At 43.0% G+C, this 20,847-nt stretch overlaps 1 long non-coding RNA gene across 1 annotated transcript; it reads left to right on the top strand.

The window, feature by feature from the left end:
• The first annotated feature begins 830 nt into the window (after positions 1 to 830).
• LOC148684585 (uncharacterized) lies at positions 831 to 12,466 on the top strand. The gene is made up of 3 exons (XR_015951764.1): positions 831 to 1,063; positions 11,200 to 11,313; positions 12,331 to 12,466. It is a non-coding gene; the product is annotated as an uncharacterized LOC148684585 (long non-coding RNA).
• The last annotated feature ends 8,381 nt before the right edge of the window (positions 12,467 to 20,847 follow it).

The following is a 20,847-nucleotide window of genomic DNA, read 5'->3' as shown; positions in this document are numbered from 1 at the left end:
CACTTTATGTACGTTATCTGGTAATCTTGTTGTAAAGGGATGAAAGTTCCCCAAGTGCGTATTCAACATTCTGTTTTAGCATTTGAGTAGTAGGAAGTTCTGGAAAATTTAGCAGTTTGTGACGTAAATAGTTACCATCAGTTCTATAAACTAGACCTCACAGACAGATTTCTTTCATACTACCATTGGAGTAGGAATGGAAGTCATTTTCAAAACTGTGCTAAGAATACTTCCTCCAGGTGAAAAATTTATTCCAGGAAAAGAAAATCGCATTAAATATGGAACTGTAACATCTGGCTACGGTAGTTTAAGGAATGACTGAGACAAAGAAGTCATAGGTACACATATATGGATCATCCACTTTTATTTATGGTAAGGCTCCTGTGTCCTTTTCTGCAGAAATTCAGCAAGCCATTTCCCAGTTGTGCCAAGAAAAGCATCATTTGCCGAACTGCTTCTTGTGATATCCCTACCTAGGGATATCCCTACCTTGTGAATTCCTACCTAGTAAAACGTACACATGTACACTGATTTATTATTAAATGTCTATCCTACCCTTCCCTCCCAAAGGATTCCAAGAGTGGCAACCTTGCAGTCAGGATTTGCGTCTTTGGTGGGGTGTACATGAATGTTGAAATGAGTACACAGCTAGAAGGTAGAGCCAAAATGCAAGAACAGACGGCCTTCATCTGGGCAGGGAGTCACTGTCAACCTTTTCCAGTTCCAACGGCTGGCTTTTGCTCCATGTTGAGTTTTGACGTGCGTTTCAAAGGGCTTTCCCTTCTGCTGCTCCCTTTGTTTCACATTCACCTCCGTTCTATTCCTTTCTCGGTTATTTCCATTTAGTGCAGTCCACAGAAGTTCAAGGAAGCCCAAAGGCAAGCAGGAACCGATGGCTGCCAAAGCAGAGTAAACGGTTCATGCTCTGAGGAGGGGCCACATGATTTTTATTCTTTGCAGAACCATTTGAAATGGTTATGAGATTGTAGACAAACGGAGTACTGCACTTTGGATGACATCTGCTGATCTCTTCAGGAGAGTGAAATATGCAACAGGAACTGCAGTAAGTTTGCAATCCATCAGTAATTTTTCTTTGCTTACTTTGTTGTCGTCATGATGTGCCATTGCACATTTGCCAATTTGGCATTAGACTATGCTGTTCCTTTGATTACCACCAAAACAAACAGAATCGTCATATTTGAATAATATTTCTTACAGACACAAGAATTTGTTTATAAGTGAATAATTGCAAGGCTGCTCTAGTGTTCTATGTGTGTTAAGCACAACACAGAGAACAGCAGATATATATATTTTAAAACAATACAAAGTCAACAACATGTGGCAGAGACCCATTGGGAAAACCCATCAGAACCAAAATGTCTTCAGTTGTTTTCAGAAACCATTGTGCCTGTTGCATCTCAACAGAAATGCTATTCCACAGAACTAAGGTAAAGGTAAAGGGCCCCTGACCATCAGGTCCAGTCGTGTCCGACTCTGGGGTTGCGGCACTCATCTCGCTCTATAGGCCGAGGGAGCTGGCGTTTGTCCGCAGACAGCTTCCGGGTCATGTGGCCAGCATGACAAAGCTGCTTCTGGCGAACCAGAGCAGCGCACGGAAACGCTGTTTACCTTCCCGCCGGAGCGGTCCCTATTTATCTACTTGCACTTTGATGTGCTTTCGAACTGCTAGGTGGGCAGAAGCTGGGACCGAGCAACGGGAGCTCACCCCATTGCAGGGATTCGAACCACCGACCTTCTGATCAGCAAGCCCTAGACTCTGTTGTTTAACCCACAGCGCTACCTGGGTCCCATTCCACAGAACTAATAATGTATAAATAATGAATGAAGTTTTAACAAACATTATTTTCCTTTCTTCATGTCTTTATTTTTCAGGCCTTTATGCCTAATAAGGAGGTGGTGGTGGTGGTAGTAGCAGTAATTTTATTATTTGTACCCCACCCATCTGAGTTGGTTGCCCCAGCCACACAATGAGCCTGCAACCTTTGGCACACTTGGAAGTAAATTTCATTGAATGGAATGGGATTGACACTTACTCTTGTGTAGCCATGTGTAGGCTTATGCAGTGCAGTTAAAATAGAATATCGGCCAGTGGGCTCCCCAAGTGTCAGGTTTCCAGTTAATAGAAGAACCCCAAGACACCAAGGTGACTTTATGCTTTCCCAAAGAAAGTCTTGTAAGGAATTCTTATAGCTCTGAAAGCTAATCACATCTCCTGAGGCTGTTCGCATGCTGGATTGTCTCAGAAGTTCCGCTGTGCGAACTCAAGCACCACAGATTTATGAAAAATCAGAATACAAGCGCAGCTGTGGTAGATGTGCTTAACTGTAGATGGCATTTGGCATTACAGTACTGTTAATGGTTGTTATTGTTCTCAGTATTACTAAGTTTTACCAGTTAGGCTGTGGAAAACTTGTGCCTTTGGGAATCCATTTACTTGAAGCCTTTGTCTAGGCAACATGACCATTAGTGGCAAATTCTCCTTCGCTCCATTATTAACAGCAGTACTATTAATAAAGTCTGATATTATGCATGTGGCAGTGATGTCATAGGGGAAATCTGTGAAAAGCCAGTATTTGCATGGCAAGCAACAGTGTTAACAAAAGGCAGTGCTGTGCAGCAATAGGGCTGTAGCATCTCGGAACTTGGCAAGTGTGAACCAATTAAACGTCCCTTTACCCTGTGAGGTACATCTATAAGCAGTTTAGCTCTCTAAGTAAATTAATCCCAATGGCTAATCTGTTAATCCTGGTGCTCGCCAGTCATTCTCTGCTAAACACATTGCTCTCCAATCCAACACCAGTATTACTGGCACATCAGAGGACAGATTCAATATTGCCTGCAGGGGCTTGGAAAATATCCTTACATGCAGAGATTCTTGAGGGGAGGGAGCAGGCCTCCAGAGCCAAAGAGTATTAGCACTTAGGCATGGCTTCCAAGCTGGCAGCAAGCACAGGCCTTGGATTCGATACTGGTGAGTACCAAAGAGAAGACAGGGTTCCAGAATGGTGAGATAAGAACAAATATTGTCTAGGAACCCTAGCATTATTTTATTATGTCTTTCAGGCATCAGGTGTGTATAACCTACATGTTATCTAAGCAAATGTAAATGTTAAATATGAGTTTCTCAGTCACTCCATGACGGAGATATTTCCTCCTTCTTCTTTGGCAATCACTTGTAGCCAAATAAGATTGTCTTCCATGGAAATGGTCTTAACCGTGACTGTGGAGGCCAATTCTGGATCCATGCGTCCTTCCACAGTGGGGTCGTAGGTTTCCGGGTGGGAGTTGAACACAGTGAGGGTTTGCCAGATGTGTCTTCCTCTTAGCTCGTTTCTTCTTTTCGTTCTGAGTTTGTACTTCTTCAAAGTCCGCAACACCTTTGGTAAAGGCTGTTCTCCGATTGGAGCGCTCGCAGGCCAGTGTTTCCAAGTAATCCATGCTTATACATTTTTTTAAGATTGTGCAGTGGAACTCCCCGTACTCTTCCTGTGCATGCCCCACATTCTTCCCAAATCTGCTGCTGAGGCTTGGGAGGAACCCAGAACAGATTAACACGGGAGAGGAGAAGTTCCATTATGCAGCCAAATGTCCTTGGCTGATAGGATGAGTTAGTTGAAAAACTCACAATTTTTTGTTTTGTTGCTTAAATCATTTATATTGTTCCTTTCTATTATTTGTAGCATCTCTCACTCCCCTTATTGTTTCAACACTAACACTTATTCCAGTCTAATCTGATATAAGGCAATTTACTATGAAAGATCCTGATGGGCAACATTTTGGTTTTAAGAAATACATACCGGCAGCATGATCCATCCAATATTAAACAGTTTTAATGCCCTATATGTGTGTCCGTAAATCTCCCATTAAAATAAATGGGATTTATATGTGTTTGGGATAGATTATCGTTGGCACGCGGGCAGTAGTACTACTTGTTTTGTTTTATTTACTTAATGGGATTATATGCCATTTAATCAACAAATACCTCTAAGCAGCTTACATAAAACAATATAAAATATTCATTAAAAATACCAATAAAAACAAACATGAAAAGCAAACATTTGTGCTAAACTTTACTTGCCTAAACAAAGCATTTGTTAGCAGGAGCCAAAAAAACAAAACAGAGAAGCTGCCTACCTAATATTCATAGGCAAGGAGCTCGAGAGAGCAGGTGCTGCGACACTGAAGAATTGATTCCTTGAAAGTGTGGAATGAACATTATGTGACACTTGTTTTAGGCATTATGTTTGAAAAGAAGGAAAACAGATGATGCAGAAGCCACTTGCGTCTCCTCTTCCCACTTTCCATGCAGCTTTTAAAGCCCTGTTATCCGGGAAGCTGCACTTGTCAGACTACTTTAGACTGGGGTGGAAATAATTTCACAAACCAGGGATTTCCGTCTATCTTGCCTATAGTGCTTCACACAAGAAGTTGATAGTGGACATTCAGGGGGAATCATGCAATTAACACTTCTCTTTTGAATTAAGCTGAAGTCTCTCTCTGTTCAAACAAACAAACAAACAAACAAACCCCAAAGCAATCTAATTCTTCACTGAACAGAGGAGGAATGGTATTTGCTCTATCACTACAATAGAGGAGGAATTTTAGCATTTCTAGATACAGGAGGGAGGGGGGAATTCCCCTCGAACACTCCTGATGTCAACCGCTCCTGTCAGCAATTTGATTAATGTGGAGCCTACAAAGGCAACACTGTAGTCCAGAAATCTGTATTAGCTGTCACTTGTTACCTCAAAGTTAATTATTGTTAATGATTTATTAACAATTGTTCCAACCCCAAAATGAGTTCCTCTAGCAATTGGATGAAATTATATAGGAAATTACTATGCTGTGGCACAACAGATAATTGATTCCCCAAGTGTACATTTAGAGATGTAAATTGCACAGGAAAAGGCAGCATAACCATTACCAGAACCAATGACTCCTGGAACTTGTGATCTTGTTTACCTTTCATTTTGTGCTTCTGGAACAGACCCATGTAACAGCCATGAAAGGCAGCATTATGTCCAGCAACATCTGATGAAGGCCATCAGTTTAGCTCCGGTCCATCTCCTGACTAGGAGAGAATAGTCTTTTCATGCTACCTGGCAGATGCATAATTGCAAGGGCACTTTAAAAAGAATATTTCTGCTCTAATAAAAACAAAATAATGGGATGGGCTATTCATCAGGTCGTTTTTGCCTACATATTAAGCAATAATACTGCACAAAGATCAAAGTCTATTATCTGAATTGTTGTGTTCTCTTCATATTGCTATGAGTTTGGGGGACAGGGCGTCAGGCTGAATGCCTCCCCCACCCTTCTAAATCCTGGATCCAGCACTGATTAAATTGCTGGAATAGTCAGGCCAGCCTGGTAATAGCTTGCTAAAGTTGGATCATTAAGGGAAACAGGAATGACTCTGTGCCAGAGGGCAAATAAATGGGTCTCCATCCCTCAACTGTCTGTCAGTTAGAAAGACAAAGGCCAGAGTTTGCTGCAATGTGAGCTAGAAGCTGCGGGGGGGGGGGGGAGACGACAACAAGCAGATGATCAGAGAGCCATGGCTGATTTCTGCTTGAATCAAAGGAAGAATGAACTGGGAGAAGCAGGAACCTCTTGGGGTGTTAATGCTGTGAACCCCTCAATCGTAGGCTCAGGTTATATATAAAGGTAAAGGTACTCCTGACCGTTAGGTCCAGTCAAGGACGACTCTGGGGTTTTGCGCTCATCTCGCTCTATAGGCCGAGGGAGCTGGTGTTTGTCCACAGACAGCTTCTAGGTAATGTCGCCAGCATGACTAAGCCACTTCTGGCGAACCAGAGCAGTGCACGGAAACACCGTTTACCTTCCCACCGGAGCAGTACCTATTTACCTACTTGCACTTTGACGTGCTTTCGAACTGCTACATGGGCAGGAGCAGGGACCGAACAAGAGGAGCTCACACCATCGCGGGGATTTGAACTGCCAACCTTCCAATCAGCAAGCCCTAGCCTCTGTGGTTTAGACCAGTAGTCCTCAACCTTGGGCCTCCAGATGTTTTGAGGCGACAATTCCCATCATCCCTGACCACTGGTCCTGCTAGCTAGGGATCATGGGAGTTGTAGGCCAAAAACATCTGGAGGCCCAAGGTTGAGGACCACTGGTTTAGACCACAGCGCCACCTGCGTGGTGTATGTGTGTGTAAATAAACCATGTATCATAAAAAAATTCCTTCAGTAGCACCTTAAAGACCAACTAAGTTTATATTTTGGTATGAGCTTTCGTGTGCATGCACACTTCTTCAGATACAGTGTGTATCTGAAGAAGTGTGCATGCACACGAAAGCTCATACCAAAATATAAACTTAGTTGGTCTTTAAGGTGCTACTGAAGGAATTTTCTTATTTTGCTTCGACTCAGACCAACACGGCTACCTACCTGTAACATGTATCATAAAGACACTACACTCTCCGCTGTGCCTTATTCCCAAAAGGAAACACAGACGCTGGGTAAGCACCTGGAACCCCTGGAATTTCATGCAGCTCTGAGATTGGGGTGGGTTATTGCCCTTTCAGATGTTCAGCTTCCATTCCATGTAATGAACTAGTCCATGATGAGTGCTGGCAGAATGTTTTCCCCCCATCTAGCTGTTGAAATCTGTAAGGGCTAGCAGAACATAGGTAGCTTAGAAGGCTGCCAGAACCCGCCTGAACATGTCTGCCTGCCCTGGAGATCCAGCTGAGTGTTCCACCTCCATCTGAGGTGCCATTGATGGGCATGAGGGACAGGGTCTTTGTCGTACAGTAGTTGCACCCAGCTTGTAGAACATCTGACTATGAGAATTCACTAGCCTCTTCTCTATAAGTCCTCAAGTGCAACTTGTGCTTTTCTAGATGTGCCTTTCTGTGATGAAAGCAACTATTTGTATTTGTGGTTATGATGTTCACTTGTTTTTAATATTTGCTATTGCCACTCATGCTGCTGTTCCACAACAATATACAACCTTGTGCAGACTTACCTGGGAGTAGGTTCACTGAAGCTATACTTCTGAGTAGACATGTATGGAATGGTGCTATGTTTTTTATGTTTATCAACTTTCCTTTGGCTTTTAATGTTATTAACCACCCTTGGTGGTCCCATGGTAGCAGACTAAACATATTTTAATAAATGAAAACAAATACCTAAATATTATCTAAAGTGCTACATAAATCAGAGAAAAATTAAGAAATATGAAAAACTTTAATATGTAAATCCAAAATAAGAAGAAACATATAAAGATTTTCATCATGCAATTGGATCTTGTTTAGCAAAATTGGTTCCTGAACTGAAAGGTGAGTCGCATCGGAAAAAATCTTCAGATTATTCCACCACTTCCAGCAAGCATTGTTAAAACATGTCAGCTGTAGTTTTAGCAAAGGCTGCCTGGCTCTGGTATTTATAAGAGCTTCAAGGGAAATTTGCTGGAAGTGAATAAAAGGCATATGAAAATGACTCACAGTTAAAGAAACTGAACTGAACTTTTAAACACTGATCAGCTGAGGAACTAATTTGTGCTGCAATCCTATCCACATTTAATTTGTGGATGGCAGGGCAACAATTCTGCTCTGAAGTAGGCCCTGTCATTTTCTCCAAGAAGCTCAGTGGGATATATGGTTCTCCCACACCACCCTAATTTTATCCCCACCACAACCCTTTGGGTTTTGTTAGACTGATGGTGATTGCTCCAAGGGCACCCAGTAAATTCCTTGGGTGTCTTCTGTCCTAATCCAGCACTCTTAACTGATACATCTCTGAACAGCTTAGAAGCCTATTTTGGCATTAAGCAGCATATCAATTAATAATAACCACACTGCCTTACTTTCTACCGAACTCCAGATTTAGCTGTAGGCATCGTAACCCTGAAGTCAGATTCCTCATCTTCAGGGGATGAGGGCAAGGACTCTGAAGCAGAAGGGAGAGGTCAGCCCCAGAAATATGTCCAACCAGAAGAGCCATTGGTGTTGTTGCCATGGGCCTGATACAGCATTGTATTGCTCAAACTTGGGAGGCTCCAGTGCCAAAGGCCCAGCCAGACCAGAGTTTCTCCTGCCCTGACACAGTAGGTGATGATAGAGAAGGCTGAATGTTGCAGGAAAGGTGGTGCTTAGGCTGCACCTGCTGCTACTGGTACTTATCTTGTAAGGGCTCAGTTTCAGCTTGTTCCTTGCTTTCGCATGTTTCATAATATGGTGCAGCACCTTGTCTCTTGCCTTGCCTTATGCCCACTTTGAGTCCAACCTTGCCTCAAGTCAATGCTTGCTTGCCTTGTGTAGGTTCCATCCCTGACCTGGAGCCCATCAAGGTGTGTTGGAGGAATCAGAAAAAAATGCCTCCATAAAAACATAAGATCCCAAAAGCTAACCAGTTTGTGCGAGTTCCCTAGCTCTAGGTCAAATTACAATCCATGTCCAATTGCAAATAAATATAGTTTATTAAAGAAGCACAGTTGGATGGATCAGGTACCAAATAGAACAGATTCATAGTAAATCACAGCAAATGTAAACTTCTAGGCAAGGAGTGGGGAACTTTTGCCCCTCTAAAATGCTGCTGAACTACAACTCCCATAATTCTTCTTGACTCTTCCTTAAAGTGAGGGGGAAATGCCCTTTTCTATAGTGGTTGCTGACCCTATGGACCTGTTCCAAAGATCACACAATTTTATTTTATGCTAATACTCTCTTATTACAATAAGCATGTTTGAATTGTTAACAGGAGGTATTCTTTGATTGCTCAAAGTGCTAGTTTTTGGGACATGCCCAGGTCTCAATGTCGAAAGAGACCAGGAGTGGTGTCAGAGTTGTACGTGGGAACTTCAGGCTTGCATGCCGTCTTGCACAATCCGTAACACTTTTCCTAGCATAGTATTCACTGCCACACGTTGGGTCAACATTTCCCTGTCTCCCTCCATAAAGATCTGTTTCATCCGCTGTATAGTCCAGGTTTTTCTTTAAAAATCTTCCCATATCCAGCCAACAAACAGCAGTGGCTGGACAAGGAGGAGGAGGAGGGAGGCGATTATTGAATATACTCAGCTGATGAGTGCAGTAAGCTGGAAACCACCCTGAAAATTAAGCCCAATGTCAACTTGATTCCCTTTTATTACCATGTTCCTTCCAAGTATAGGCATGTCTACTTAACATACAGCATCATTCCATTTCCTCTGCTCTGTTTTTCTAGCTCAGTTCTCCCACTCCTTGCTTCATTATTCACTTGGCTGATATAGCCTGGGCATTTACTTTTGTGTATGCATCAACTCAAATATTTGATTGTTTTTGTAATTTTGAACAATATATTTGCGCTAAGATAAGAAGTGTGCATGCACACAAAAGCTCATACCAATGGCAAACTTAGTTGGTCTCTAAGGTGCTACAGGAAGGAATTTTTTTATTTTGTTTCGACTACGGCAGACCAACACGGTTACATGCCTGTAACTGTTCCCTCATTTGAAAGTGTTGCCTTCTTAATTTGTATTACATATTTTCTTTTTTAAAAAAAAGTTGTAGAAAAATTATATCTGAAGAAGACAAAACTTTGAAGAAATTCTACTTTTTTCCAACTTTCATTTTCAGAGTCTGCTCAGCGGGAATGGGAGGGATCAACTCTAGAAATTGTGAACAGATCATCACTAAACTGGAAGTCACACACAATTCCCTCAATATCAGGAAACAGCACCAAGCTTGGAATATAGCTGAAGTGCATAAAATGAGTGACATCCAGATTGATCACTGGGATAAAGTTCAAGACAACGAGCTTAATTGGAGTCTGCATTGTGAAAACTAAATAAAGCTGACAATCCTGAAAAGACAACTTCAGACAAACAGCAACAGTTGCTGCACCAGTGAAGAATACAAAAAAGTAGGTTGGCCAATGAACTGGGCTATATCCTGCTCCTGCACCACATGCTCAGTTTAGGAGTGGAGATAGTTTCTAGGTCAATTCACATGGCAGAAGTGCTTGGAATATGGAAACTGTACTAAGGATCAGGAAGCTGCGTTCCTGGTGGCACTTCCAAACCTATTTCACATCCCCTTTGGCAATTAGGATTAATATCTGTTCAGGAAACTTAAGTCATACTCAGACTATATGCACTGAAAATAATGAACTTAAATTAAGCCCATTGATTTCAGTGGTCCTGTTAGAGTAGGGCTAACATTGAGCATCAGCCACATTTTGAAACAAGAGTTTACTGGAATAGACTTATTCCTAAGTATTGTGTGTTTGTGTTTTATATGAAGTCTGTATATTGTTTTATTAGCTATCTGGCTAAGATTGATTCAAGGTCCCTGCATAATCTTCTTCACCACCCTCTTTCACTACTTGCTCTGCAAATTGTACGGGGAGTCCTGTCCACAGGAAACAAAAGCTATAAAATTTCCTTCTGGCCTAGAGCAATAGTTTCTGAGATGTCTGGAAATAACTTAAATGTGTACCTGATACTGAAAGACAGTAGCAAGATTGACAGTTCCTACTCCCGAAATAATGAATACTGGCATTGCAAGGAAACTGGTACATTATTACACGGGTTCTGAAGACACCGTGCACATAAACCCTCTGAGACCCCAACTAATAAGAGTACACCTAATACTGTCTGTGGGAGGGAGTGTTCAGAATAGTCAAAGCCCTGGCGTATCATAGCAAATCTAAAGTCAACAGAAAGTCAGAAACAGAACAAAGGAAATTCATAAATAGCTGCGTATAGTGCCAAAAAATAAAAAATAAAATTAAATGGAAGACTTTATCTATTTCCCCAAAAGTACAGTGCTCTGTATTTTGAGCAGCTCTGGAAAGTATCTCATTTTTGCCAACAATAATAGACACCTATAATCAAATACAATCCCTTCCCTATGACTTATGGCTACTTAAGACAAAAATACAGCAGGCATATCTACGTTCTATAACCTTAATTACCTATATAGTCATATTTAAAACATAATAATTCATGATTATGCTTCATCTGTGTTTTCCATTATACATTTATTTGTCCAGATAGTCTTCGGTATTTTTTTTTTTATAACTGAATTGGAAACAGGGACTTTCAGTCCAACAGAGTGTGTTGTGCTTTAAAGAAGCGGGGGGGGGGGAATGAACTGTTGCAAGCAGATGTGAACAATGCAGCGACTTGCTCTGGAATATTTGAAATCGTAAATGAACCTCTCCCTTTCAGTTCGTTAGAAAAAAAGAGAGTCATTCAAAACTGTGAAAGAGAAGAAAAAGGATATGGGCTACATGTTGAATTGAGTCAGCATTCAGCAGAGGACTAAGAGGGCATGAACCTAAGGTAAGAATAGTTCCCAGCTCTGAGGGGGGGGAAACATTGCAACAAAGGCTGAATTGCTTTCAGAATGGAAATTGCCACAGGTCCTCATAGGTTATCGCTGCAGTGCCCCTGGGGTTTGTGACTATCATTACTAGAAGTGTCGTTTATAACCTATGTGCTAGACCTGCGGTTCATAGTCCTATGTGGGGATTAATGCTCCTGCGTTACTCAACACAGGAGCAAGGAGTTGCGGAGTAGCCCTGACCCCCATCCTTTGTGTGAAGAGTGCAACCATCTGTCGCGATGGGGCTTCAATGCAGACTGCTGTATGTGGCAAAGGCTTTTACATGAACGGGAAGCATGGGCAACTGGAGTTCTGGGTCACATCGATGCCTTCACTTCACACATACAACTGTACGCAGAAAGCCTGTCGCTAAAAACTATCAAAGGCTAAAGGGCAGGTGTACCTTGGCGTGTCCCCCTCTCCAGTTTTGAGTAACAGGAGCATTAAGGCCTGGCTACTAGGGCTTGCCGATCAGAAGGTCGGCGGTTCGAATCCCTGTGACGGGGTGAGCTCCCGTTGCTTGGTCCCAGCTCCTGCCAACCTAGAAGCTATACGCCGGCTCCCATGGCCAATAATGCATGAGCGCGCAACCCCAGAGTCGGTCACGACTGGACCTAATGGTCAGGGGTGCCTTTACCTTTACCTTTACTGATATACTACTGATATACTTTGGTTTCTGTGGCTGCCCTTCCAAATGGTTAGCCTTACTCCATCTTGCACAGTGAGAGGAGCATAGCTGTCAAGTTTTCCCTTTTCTCACGAGGAAGCCTATTCAGCATCAGGGAATTTCCCTTTAAAAAAGGGAGAACTTGACAGCTATGGAGAGGGGTGACCAATCAAGTGCTTCAGGTAGTTGTTACAAAGGGTACAGTTGAGATTACTCTCACACAAAAACATTATCTTAAACAAGAAGTGTCAACTTAACTGCTGAATCTTGTAGACAATCAAGATTACGGTATTTTTTTCCTGTCCAGGTAATGAGGAGGGGAATTCTTCTTCCAAACCAAAATGGAAAAAAGGTGGGGGTCCTAGTATTCATTGAGAACAACCTCCAACTGAACCTGGCAAGAAGCACTCTTAACTACACAGTTGAGAATTGATCTGGCTAAGGTAGGTAATTGAACTTGGAATGTACAAAGCGCAGCAGCAAATGCAGACTCTCACTGGAGAAGCAGTGAGAGCAACAGGATTTATAAATTAAATAAAGCTTGTTTTATATTAGGAAATAGGGGAAGAATGCCATAAACCACAAAAAAGGATAAACGACACCAAAGGAGGGAACAGGTTATGTGTGTGTGTGTGTGTGTGTGTGTGTGTGTGTATCCAACGAAGAACTAAAATGGAACAATGGGTCATATGTGATACAGACAAATAGAAAGCGAAGGGAGTTATTGAGGAGGAGCAAAGAAAGCAGTACATATTATTCCACGTAAGAAAAGCAATACAACGAAGCTCATAAAGTGTATATATACCTTTTACACTAGAACATCCTAAAATAAGACATGCATGCATGTCCTGCCTTCTGGGCTTCCCAGAGACATCTGGTTGGCCACATTAAAAAGGTAAAGGGACCCCTGACCATTAGGTCCAGTCATGACCGACTCTGGGGTTGCGGCGCTCATCTCGTGTTATTGGCCGAGGGAGCTGGCGTACAGCTTCCAGGTCATGTGGCTAGCATGACAAAGCCGCTTCTGGCGAACCAGAGCATCACACGGAAACGGTGTTTACCTTCCCGCTGTAGCGGTACCTATTTATATACTTGCACTTTGAGGTGCTTTCGAACTGCTAGGTTGGCAGGAGCAGGGACTGGACAACGGGAGCTCACCCCGTCGCGGGGATTCAAACCGCTGACCTTCTGATCGGCAAGCCCTAGGCTCTGTGGTTTATTTTATTTTTTTTAAACATACTTTTTATTAATTTTACAAAATACAAAAAAAAAACACGGTACATACATAAACACCTTTTCCACCTCCTTCCTACCCACCCACATGGGTCCTCCCCTGCCACAGAAGTATCCCATGTATGTGAACAGTCAGAGATGGTCCATTTTATGCTTGGATTTCTGTCCTCCTCCCCCTCCCCTGACCCCAAAGCCCCCCCCCTGCCACCAGGGAGCTCCAGCAAACCAGGACAGTACGCAGGAGGCCATCCATCCAACCATCTATTGTCATACCAAAAAAAGAGAAAAATAGAAATAGGAAAAAAGAGAAAAAAGAAAGGGCAAAAAAAGAGAAAAAAACAATACAAAACAGAAAAAATTTTCTTACATTCATAATTGTAAAACCATATTTTGTGGGCTTCCCCTCCCCCCCCCTTCCCCGGTTTTCATCCCTTTTTTATCATCTGCAACAGTTTCTTACTTTATAAAAATACACCTTTGTATCTTATACAACTTATAAATAAATTGTTAACATTTTCATCTAATATTCAAATCACTGAAAAATCAAACTCCCATTTTATCTTCCCGTGCCTAATTTTTACTCCCTCTATAAGCCTCCATATTTTCACATTTTTCCAAAATCCATTCACTTTTAAAACTATAACTATTCTCAATTTAACCTTACATCCCCGATTACCGGCTCCACCCCCCCAATCCAGCAAATTCCATAATCAGCAGACCAGTTATAAACCTGTTAATCCATCCTTATAATCACAACATCACTTTCCCTTCACCCCACCCCCTGTTTACAGTCTTTTGCCATCCAGGCCACCATACAGGACCCCTGAATTTCTTCTCTTCTCTGCATATTTTTTCCTTCTTCCCTGTGGGCGTTCTGGAGTTCCAATAATACCAATCGTGCCCCCCTCAAAGGCAGGGCACTCCATCCAACTTTTTGTAGAGTAAAGTCATCATTTTTTTCGTGGTGTGCTTCATTTTGTGTTGAATCATCACAGTCCTCATCTTCATCTTTTCCTTCCAAATCACAGTCACCATCATTGTCATTCTCACATTCATCTTTTTCAGTGTCAAAAGCTTCATCTTCTAGAAAATCATATTCTGCCATCACCATCTGAAATTGTTGCTGTAACTCTTGCCGTCGTGTCTCCTCTTGACATAGCTCTATTCTTGTTTCCCACATTAAGGTCAAAACAGACCGCTGGAACTCAGGGGAACACTTTTTTGTTGACATAGTTCAATCCTGCCAAGGTCAAAACTTGTCACGTGGGGTGGAATATGATCACAGTTTATTTTCTCGACTCCATTTTAACAAACTGGCTGCATTCTTCAAGTCTTATTAACAATAAAGTTCGAACTCACATTTCACAAACATTTAAACCAAAAAAGAAATTCCACAAAGTCCAGAAATACAAAGTGAAATAAAAATTGACTTATAAATCCTGATCAACTCACTGGGTTGTCTGGGCTGCCGGCTCCCGAGGAAAAGAAAGGTTTTTCTTAGTCTTTACCTCTTGCTGCAGGGCACTCACAACCACAGTCTCTCTCCCCTTTCACCCTGCATCAAAGGGGAGATTCTCTTTGATGCCTTTGAGGGATCCTTTTGAATTGCAAATCTTCTGTTTACGGCTTCGGGTTTCTATTTACTGTCTCTTTTGTTGCCGTGGGGGGGGTGGCTTCCTCTTTTCTCCCCTCTCTCCCAGATCCAAATTGTTTTATAATCCAAATAGTGAGGTTACTTACAGTCTTGTTTCCAATCGTTTTATTTTCGGAAGAATCCAGCGCTCTCCGCCTTCGGCTTGAAGCTTCTCCCTGCTAGAATAACGTTGCCGCTCAAAATGGCCCCCGCGACTTCTACCCTCCTCGCTCCGGAGCTCTTATTAGAGCTAGCCGAAGGGTTGGGGAGTCCGGATTGGGGCTGTGCCGAGCAAATTTGCCCCCGGGACGCCCTTCCCGAGGTTCTAAGGGGCGCAGCGTCGCTCTCGCTGCCCTCCCCACTCCTAGCAGGGACGGGCCGTCTCGGAGACGAGACGAAACCCCGCCGATCGGCGCTGGCGCTGAACCCGGAAGCTAGGCTCTGTGGTTTAACCCACAGCGCCACCCACGTCCCTCCCACATGCTAGATTAGATGTGTCTTAATCTGATATGGCAGGGCTGTACTGTTCCATGCTTTTACCTTCTTAAAATGAATCATTAGCTTGTTTATCTTGGGGCCTGATCCTCAGTTCAGCAAGGTGTGCGAGAATCGAGATCCTCTAAAACAAAAAAATCATTCTCCAGCACACCTGTAAAACAGAACTGTAGCAGAAAATTCTTTAACCCTGTATTGTGTGTCCAGCAGGATGGTTAGAATGTGATTGTCTAAACATCTGGATTTGTTTGTTTTCCAAATATTGCTTAAGATAGTTTCAAGGGAGGAAAAGGAGAAGGGGAAAGAAACGATAGGAAGGAAGTAATTAGAAAAATCTATGGAGAGTTCTGAGAATTGCCGCTAGTGTGGTGGCTCTATTCAGTTTTACCCAGAAATAAGTCCCACTGAGTTCATTAGGGCTACTCCCAGGTAAGTGTGAAAAGGACTGTGAAATATTGTGGACTGTTGTTTTGGATTGTAGCCTAAAGCGGGGGGGGGGCAGAATAGAAAGAATAATAGCTCAAAACCATTTCCAGGGAATGTAAGCCATATTTCCAAAGGATTTCAACAAAGAGAGAGGATTTTATTTAAACTGTCAGCATTTATTTCGACCAAGAGCTTCAGCAGAAAGCCTGCACTACTCTGCACACCTGGGGATTTTGAGTAAATGAGGCTTTATTATGCATATATCAAAGGCTATTCAATGTTCTTCCTGCAACATCAGCTTCTATAAACTTTACATTTGCACAAATTTATTTTGCATTCAGGGAATACACTTCTTACAGGTGAAGGTAATAGAAAGTCTATAGATCACTCAGCTATTTATTAAAGCTTTTAGGTGACAATGAAGGTAACACACATGCAGGCAGCTAGAAAAGATAGCATCGGATAATATTCAGACACCAAAGCTATCATACAGTAAAGTGTGCAGGCCAAATGCCTTCCAAAATAAATGTGTTCCAAAATATGATATAGAGGTTTCTGAACACACGGTCTAAGTTTGGAACGATCAAGCTCAGACATCCTATCTGGTAGGGTTGCCATGGTGGAAGAGAGAGTGAACAAAGAAATCGCTGACCCTTCATCACCCAAGATGAGGGGGTGTGACCTAGTCAAGTCTAGCCAAAACAGCATGCTCTTCATGCAAAGCATGCTGGTTTATATGTGGCTAAATTTCCCAGACCAATCAATCCAAATTCTGAGTGAAGGCATTCCCAGAATGACATAACTGCACAACCCTGAGTTGGGAGATTCAGAAGTAGAGATCCAACTTTTGGCAGGTGCTCACAAAGTAAATCAGTAGCTGCCCAGGGCAGTTCAAGGACTGCATTTAATAATTTGGTTACTCCATGTCCTGACTGAGAGGTACAAACACTGACCCGTGACAGTTTCTGTTGTTTAATACTGCAAAGACTTTCCATCTCTTCAACAAGGAAATAGCAGCATGACCAAATAGCAGTGAAAGTGTATCTTAAAATATTGTTCTGTCCTATCCCTTTTGTTGTTTAGCCTACTGAACATTTATACAATTAGAAATTATTTCCACAGAAACTGCATTTGCTCTATTTTCTTCTGAGTAGTCTCCATACAAGTTTTTCCAACTACAGAGAAATGCACTGTACACGCTCTGATCAGCCACAGAAAGCTGCCTTTGTACAGCATTATAGGAGTAAGTGTTACATAACTATTCCCTTTTCTAAGTGGATGGCGTTGCTGGAGGACAATTACTGTACGGAGCAAAGTGTTGAAAACAGATTATCATCAGTACACAAAAGAAGCTCTCACTGTCCTTGTCACTCTTCGGCTACTCCGGTTCTCTTCACAGTAAGTGGAAATTGTTGCCAAGGTGCTGCTTTGACAAGTCCTCTTTTTGGTACAAAGATGTTTTACCTCAATATCTGAGTCAAGAAGTAGAGCATTGTATAAACTGCAGGAAACAGAAGTTTCTGTGGGATGTAGTGGCTTGCATGTGGGACCAGGACTCAGGAGCCCTAGGTTCAACTCTCCACTCAGTCATGAAACTCACTTTGAGCCTGTCTGTGTCTACCTGTCTTTCTCAGCGGTAGGTTAAAAAGAGGGATGGGAAACCATGTACACAATCCAGAGCATCTTGGAAGAAGACAAGCTGTCATCTGGCTCGCCAGCAAGAGAACATCAACCTGCTACTCCTTCTTCTGTCATTAGGTGGTGAAACAGAAATAAGCCCGTTTAAGTCAGTAGTACTACCAGTAGGGGACCCAGGTGGCGCTGTGGGTTAAACCACAGAGTCTAGGGTTTGCTGATCAGAAGGTCGGCGGTTCGAATCCCTGCAACAGGGTGAGCTCCCGTTGCTCGGTCCCAGCTCCTGCCCACCTAGCAGTTCGAAAGCACATCAAAGTGCAAGTAGATAAATAGGGACCGCTCCAGCGGGAAGGTAAACGGCATTTCCGTGCGCTGCTCTGGTTCGCCAGAAGCAGCTTTGTCATGCTGGCCACATGACCCGGAAGCTGTCTGCAGACAAACGCCGGCTCCCTTGGCCTATAGAGCGAGATGAGCACCACAACCCCAGAGTCGGACACGACTGGACCTGATGGTCAGGGGCCCCTTTACCCCTTTACCTTTTTACTACCAGCTTCCACCAGCTCCTGAGCTATTTCACTGGACAGCCTCCTCCCTTGAGGTCATACTAAGCCTTTGAGCATAGGTTGCCAACTCCCTGGGTGCCCGAGAGGCTGAGCACCCACAAATGAGTGAACGCTGCATGGCATCCATGGCCCCGGGCACCCACAGTCACAGGACCAAGTTGGCACTCCTGTCTTTGAGCAACAGGTCTTGCTCCAGCTGCACATCAGTAGTTACTGCACCCCCATCCTCCTGCATGACCAAGCACTTAAGCTGTTGATCCCTTGGGGCAGAGTTTTATCCTCCCAGATCTCCAGATAGGGCTGTGTACCTGCATAGCAACGCGCCCCACCCTGTCCCTTCTGCAACCTCCAGAAAAAGCTTTGTCTCTTCTCTCCTTCTTTATTTCCTCTCCACCTGCTCCCACTGGCTCCCTCTGTATTCTAAGGCAATTTAAATGGCCCAGCACTGGTGAGCCGCCGCCTGTGTCCATCATTCTGTTATGCAGCCTGTTGACTAATATAGACAGTAGACCCACTTTCCTTAAATCAGTTTCGTGGATGGCAGCCACTTTTAGAAGGCTGCTGGGGGAAGACAGCATGATTAACTGAAAGTGGAGTCAAGGATTGGCACTTGTGGATTGTTTTAAGGATGCCATCACCTTTTCGTCCATAATTCAAGACCCGACAGGCCACATTAATGTAGAGCGGAGTATGTTTGCCTCTACTCCACACAATATTTTTCCTGCTGAAGAGGCATACATGTTACTTTCCCAGGGTATACTGAAAGTATAGAAGCCGATATAAACAGGTAACTTAGCCAGGACCTTCCTAAACAGGATTAAAGCTGTTAACATGTGTACACCATCAGAATAAGTATAACTGCCTTTTAGAAATAAGTGGTCCTATTTCACCTTCCCCTTCAAAGCAGTGGTTAAGATTAGCAAGTGTGGAATTATGCTGCAAAGGGATTTTGAACTATATCTTCCTGGTACAGTATCAGGAAATGCCAGAGTCCCACATGCCCGCCATAAGGCCAACTTGCATGTTGGAAATATCTGAGGAAAACTAGATATTATAGAATCATAGAATTGTAGAGTTACAAGTGACCATGTGGGTCATCTAGTCCAACCCACCTAATACCCATGACATTGTTTCTATTATCTAAAGTTACAGATATTTTGCTTTTAAAAAAAGAAGAATTTAAGCTGTGCAGTGGAACCAATCTTAATAGGTCCCTATTACTATTATTATTATTATTATTATTATTATTATTCCACCTCTTTCCCTGACAGGGGCTCAAGGTGACATATGAAATAATAACAGCTAAAAACTTGGGGTTTGTCATTAAAAATAATTGAACACACACATATAAATCTGTTCAAAACATACAGCTAATTATAATATAGACAGCACAGTACCAGCCTTTCATTAATAACAGTAATTTCCCCAAAGCCTGTTGGAATAAAGAGGTCTTCACCTGCTGGCAAAAGGGCAAAGTTCCAGAGTTTGGGTGCAACCACTGAGAAGGCCCTACATTCCTACCAAGCATTCCTGTGAGGGTGGCAGGATCAAGGGAAGGACCAATAAATCTCAGAGCCCAGGCAGGTTTGTATGAGGGAATGCAGTATTTCAGATACCTTGTACCTAAGCCTTATAGGGCTTTATAAGTCATCACCAGCACTTTCAATTGCGCCTGGAAACAGACTGTTAGGTTGTGGCACTGTGGTAACAAGGGAGTTGCATGCTTCCTGTAACTCGCCCTGGACAACAATCTGGCTGAAGCTCTTTAAGCCAGTTGAACTGCACTAACTAAATTATCACAATCAACAGCAGAATTGGGCAATTTCAGAGAGATTAAGTTTTAGCCCAGGAGCTACCGGTATCAACCTTTAACCTGGAGGGAGAGAAGAAGAGCAAGCAGGGAAACATTGGGGGAGGCCTATAACAGATGGGCCTTTGTAAACAGTCAATCAGACCTCTGACAAGAGCAATCTATACCGACCCCAAAAGCCTGCTGAGTGGATGAGAGGCAAGGGGGAGAGAAAACAGTTGAGAGAGAGCAAAGATGGCTCTGCCCAGTTCTGACTGCTGACTTTTGCCCTACATCCAGCTTCTAACAGTGTTACAGTATAAAAGCTAATGCAGTCTTAGACTAAGGTCCTCTCCAGACAACCTGTTTATTGAGCTTTCATCCTGATTTGCTTGTACAGAGTGGTACCCTCCATGTGGAACTACCCCCCCCCTTTCCGATGTCAAGGAGATAAAAGAATTACACAACTTTTAGAAGACAGCCCTGTATCGGGAGGTTTTTATATCAACAACAACAGCAACAACTTATTATTTATACCCCGCCCATCCGGCTGGGTTTCCCCAGCCACTCTGGGCAGCTTCCAACAGAATATTTAAAATACATTAAAACACCAGTCATTAAAAACTTCCCTAAAGTCAAATAGTTGTTTATGTCTTTGACATCTGTTGGGAGGGCGTTCCACAGGGCAAGCGCCACTACCGAGAAGGCCCTCTGCCTGGTTCCCTGTAACTCCACTTCTCGCAGGGAGGGAACCACCAGAAGGCCTTTGGAGTTGGACTCCAGTGTCCGGGCTGAACGCTGGGGGTGGAGACGCTCCTTTTTAATGTCTGATGTTTTTATTATGTTTTTAGATATGCTGTAAGCCGCCCAGAGTGGCTGGGGAAACCCAGCCAGATGTGCGGGCTATAAATAATAAAATTCATCCCACATATTTAAAAATGCATTTCCCCATCACTTTCAACAAAGTGGGTTTGTTACATTAGGGTGACAGAGACCTTTAATAAACATCAACCATACACACCTAAAGTTCCAGCATGTGCTTGAATACCT

Source organism: Zootoca vivipara, chromosome 9, assembly GCF_965207765.1.
Source record: "Zootoca vivipara chromosome 9, rZooViv2.hap1.1, whole genome shotgun sequence".
In the NCBI taxonomy this organism is placed as follows: Eukaryota; Metazoa; Chordata; class Lepidosauria; order Squamata; family Lacertidae; genus Zootoca; species Zootoca vivipara.
Note: the sequence above shows the minus strand (reverse complement) of the source record. Positions and strands in the feature narration are given on the sequence as shown.